Source organism: Maniola hyperantus, chromosome 4, assembly GCF_902806685.2.
Source record: "Maniola hyperantus chromosome 4, iAphHyp1.2, whole genome shotgun sequence".
Lineage (NCBI taxonomy): Eukaryota > Metazoa > Arthropoda > Insecta > Lepidoptera > Nymphalidae > Maniola > Maniola hyperantus.
In genome coordinates, this window is record NC_048539.1 from 14565102 (window position 1) to 14570209 (window position 5108).

Below are 5108 nucleotides of genomic sequence, written 5' to 3' on the forward strand. Positions count from 1 at the left end.
AATAACATGCACGTACTGTTTTATCATCATCATGATCAATCCATCGCCGGCTCACTACCGAGTACAGGTCTTCTCTCAGAGTGAGAAGGGTTTTGGCCATAGTCTAACCAACTGGCCAAGCGCAGCGGATTCGCAGACTTCACACACCTTTAAGAACATTTTGGAGAACTCTCAGGCATGCAGGTTTTCTCACAATGTTTTCCTTCAACGTTAAAGCAAGTGATATTTAATTACTTAAAACGCACATAACTCCGAAAAGTTAGAGGTGCGTGCCCGGGATCGAACCCCCGACCTCCGATTACGAGGCGGACGTCCTTACCACTAGGCTATCACAGCTCACGTGCTGTTTAAATAAGTAAAAATGTCTTGGATACTGAAGTCAAAATTCTCCTTCAGCCTTGGACGCGTTTTTCATAATACTTAAATGCTGAATTTATGAAATAAACTTATTTTAAAAATGGCTCTACTTTTAATAACACCAGTCTTACAGTTACCCAATCTGCAATCGTTACATATAAAAAGATATAAGGAACTGGTCACTGGTGTAAATATTTTTCTTAGGTAGGTACCATTTCGTGAGAAAATAAGTAAATACTTACACCGATTCTTACAAATTGGAAACAAATACCTAGGTAAATGTATGTAGGTACCTAGGTAAATATAGTTAAGTATGAGTATCTACCTAAAACATCGCTAATTTTCTCATCTGGATAGGTATTATCTAAACAAAGAAAATGCGGAGACCTGTTTTAGCGTAACGCTTCACACAAATTAGTTTCAATAGCTCTTATTTCGAGAGGGATAAAATCAACTTTCCCATATTACAGCTACAGATCAAAGACCCCCTCGCGCATGTTGAACTGCGTCGAATGTCCGTTTGGAGAGTTTGGCCGTTTCCCAAGTTTTCCTGAAATAGCACAAAGGATCGACCTCAGTGTTTGTGATGAAAAACTTCTGCGAATTGTCAGCGGTCGGGGCGTGATTCGCGGCGGAAAATTTGGTGCGTCACTTTCAAAACCATCGGTTTCGACATCAATGTTCAAAACAACGCGCGGTCATAGTGACCAGCGTAACTATGTTACTAAGTACCTAGGTATTACAGAAAATTGGAACTCATTAGCTAATTCCAAAGTTGTGTCCATTTGCGTCAGATTGTTGGGCATTGATGCCGACCAAAATGTACGCTGAGCACGGAGTGGTAGTAGATATGACCAAAAACAAAACAAAGAACAGCCAACATATTATGTTTAATGGACAGGCTGATAGTTTTAGATGAAAACTAACGGCCAGCCAAAGTCCTTAATGATACTCAAAGACGCAGCTTCATAGTTAGTAGATATTGGGAAAATTAATTATTATTATCTAAGGTCTATGCTCACTCAGGGTTCGTGTGGTTCAATTGAACCAAAGTTCGGTTATCAGTCAGTGAGTATTAAGATTTTAAAATATGTCTCTATTTTGATTTAATTTTAATAGACTATATATATAGGTATAACAGATTTATAGAGCACCTAAGTATACAATAAATTCTACTAAGTAATATTATAAACGCGAAAGTGTGCATTTGTTTGTTGCTTTGTGACATTTGGCACTTAGTCAACGTCAAAGTCAAAGTCAAATGATTTATTCAAAATAGTTAATAAATTACTCTTTTTGATGGTCTGGTGTTAGATTTGTAAGATATACCTACTGGTGATAATTATTACGCAAACTTAAAACTAAAGCTACGAGGGTTCCAAACGCGCCCAGGTCTCAGAAGAGCCCACAACAAACTTAATTTTCTGGGTTAAAAATGTCTTTTATCCTGGAAAATTATAGAGTCCCCGAAAGGGGTTTTTATAAAGTAAATTCCACGCAGATGAAGTCGCGATATGTATTAGGCATTCCGAACCAGTGCGTAATAGATGCAATATTTGATATTCAAATGTATTTGTAAAAGTTTATTTGAATAAAAATATTTCTGTTCTATTCTAATGATACTTACTTTTAAATGACTTTTTTTAATAGCTAGGTAACTCCTGATCACGCCGCTTGGGTGTGAGATGTGACGAAATGATTTCACCGCAACGTAGAATTTATTTATGCTCTCAATATACACAACGCTCAACTCGAACTAGGTCGTGAGAGAAGGAAGCCACTTTCGTATACATACTTAGATACACAAGGTTATTAAAATAATTAAAATCAGCTTTGAGTAATCTAACTACTTATACGCAATCAAGTTGTGCAGGATATATCATGTGCAGTTAAGAATTATACTTAGTATTAATACTAATGACGTTTGCAAAAATTGTGTGAATTGGTTGTAATAAAAAATACCCACGAAATTCCTAATCATCATGTACACAATACCTACGGGTTTTTTAAATGATGGGCCAATCTTCCTATGAAGCAGGTACTTAGCCGTAGGTTAGATCTTGTAACAAAAAAATTATGAGCGAAAGGCTCAGGATAGAAGCGAAAAGCTTGTCCTTACCAATACCTACTATTCCCTTCTTCAACCTTACCTTCGCCCTAGTGTAAGCCCTTTTGTAACATCTACATAGATAGATAGGTAGGTACTTTTTACTTTTTGTCAGATTTTACTTAGGTAAAGTTAAAGATATTTATTATAGGATATATACGGAAAGCAACATCTAGTACCTACTACCTCCATATTTAGAATCAATTTATTGAAAAGATACCGATAGAAATTTATCCAGCTGACTAAAGGCCACAAGTAGAAAAATAGTACCGGACCATAAACTGATGGTAATCTCTCCTTGCGATTGTATTTCAAGTAAGGATCTAGGCGACTATAATAATATGTTGTTATAATGATCTGCGAGACCTAGGTAAGTATATCTATCTATCCACTTCCGAGTTTCTATTAGGTGTCTAAGGCTCAATTTACATTATAAGGGAATGGACGCGAATTTCTAAAGTATAACCTACATATAACATATTGACTTTTTAATTTTCTTGCCCAAATGAAAAATTCGCCGGCATGCGCAGGAACTCCCGCCAAAGAGTATAATATAATCACTACGTTTTATCCCGCGACTCCGCTTGAATTTTCTTTCTCGGTAGAAATTGGTTCTTTACAGTGTGGACTGTGGAGATAAAAGTCAATAAAATATTATGCTAAGTATATTATTAGTTAAGTAGATTTAAAATATTTTTTAGAAATTCGCTTCCTTTCCCTTTGAATGGAAACTACGCCTAAGTATACCTATAAAACTCCAAACCTATAAAACTCAAAAACATTTTATGTAATTTTAAGTGTGTAATTCTGTGAGCGGTTCTTTGACAAATAAAAAATAATAAAAATAAAATACTTAAAATAAGTATTTTACTTGATTTTACTGTTACCAAGGTATTATTACCCACCTACCTAAAACTTAAAGATCTACCTACCCAATATGGTGTTCACAAAAAGTAATTTTGGAAATATTTTTTAAAGAAGCAAGTAGTACTAGGCAAGTAGTATTAGTACTAGTACTAGTACTTGGCCGGCGCGTTATGACTTAAAAATGTAGTAAATTAAGTATCCTACGGAAAATTTAAGGCTACCGGGGCGCTCGTATCCGTGTTTCGCTTCCTTGTTTATTTTGTATCAAAATAAATAGATTTATATTTTAATAGTTGCACGGGACTCGGGGAATATTAACGGTGTTGGCACACGTTCAAGGTTGCCAAAGTTGAAAATCTGCGTCTCTCTTTGGCCAAGACATGAAAACAGTGCGTTGAACGGACGCTGCTCTACGTCACACTGGTCCGCCTGACGCAAATAAATAACGTGCTCACATCTTGTGATTAGGAGGAATGGCATAACAAAGGAAAAGCACGTTTCCATGCAAAGAATCTACTTATATGTATAAAGGTAGAAGCTGCCTGACTGATCAATCAACGCACAGCTCAAACTACTGGACAGATCGGGTTGAAATTTCGCATCAGACAGCTATTTTGACGAAGACATCCAAGAAAGGATTTTTATAATGTAAGGAGTAAAATAGCCTCGATAGCTCAACGGTTAAAGGAGCGGACTGAAAACCGAAAGGTGGCCGGTTCGAATCCCACCCGTTGCACTATTGTCGTACCTACTCCTAGCACAAGCTTTACGCTTAGTTGGAGGGGAAAGAGGAATATAAGTCAGCAATTAACTTTGCTAATATTCTTTAAAAGTTAACTTCTGAAAATCTAAGTATCACCATCATCATCATGATGAACCCATCGCCAGCTTACTAGGTACAGAGCACGGGTCCTCCTCTTAGAGTGAGGGGGCCATAATATAGTCTTGATTATGGGCTGCACAAGTGCAGACTGGCAGACTTCACACATCTTTTACATCATGGAGAACTAACTGCAGGTTTCCTCGCGATGTTTTCTTTTACCGTTAAAGCAAGTGATGTTTAACTAGGTACTTAAAACGCACATACTTCTCCGTAAAGTTAGAGGTGCATGCCCGGGATCGAACCTCGACGGTCGAGGACCTCCAATTAGAAGGCGGACGTCCTTACCACTAGGCTATCACAGCTTAAGCTGTGACAGCCTAGTGGTAAGTCGCTTATATACTTAATTAATATTGTAAATACCGAAAGTTACTTTTTAAATGACTGCAATACGTAGCCTGCAATAAATTACGACAATGTATAAATAATATGCTATCCGTAATCCGTATCCACATGATGACACACGGCGAATTAGGCTGGAAAATCATTGGACCATCCTGTCCATCCTTTCACATTCAACTCACACACAATCAAACATTCTACCGACGATTACAAAGGTGATCCGATAACTTATTTTTGCGATCGTAATTACCTACTTAGGTATATTGAATGTAAAATAATTTCTAAGTATTTGAAAACAAAGAGACCTTTTCTTGAATTATTAAGTAGCTGGTATGTTTAACCTAACCTACTATACGCCGAACACCGTAGTAGATTTTCACAATTTACGATTCCTGTCAACCAAACATTTTCCTCAAGACTTCCGCGAGGAAAGCGAACGTGCGTCAACTGCGTAGACGGTGGGAGCGAGCGGGACAACTGTACTTTGTTGTTGTTGCCCTCTCTCTCGCACGCCATGCTTCTTTGTTCCAGCGATGATATAAAGGCTCGGTGGAA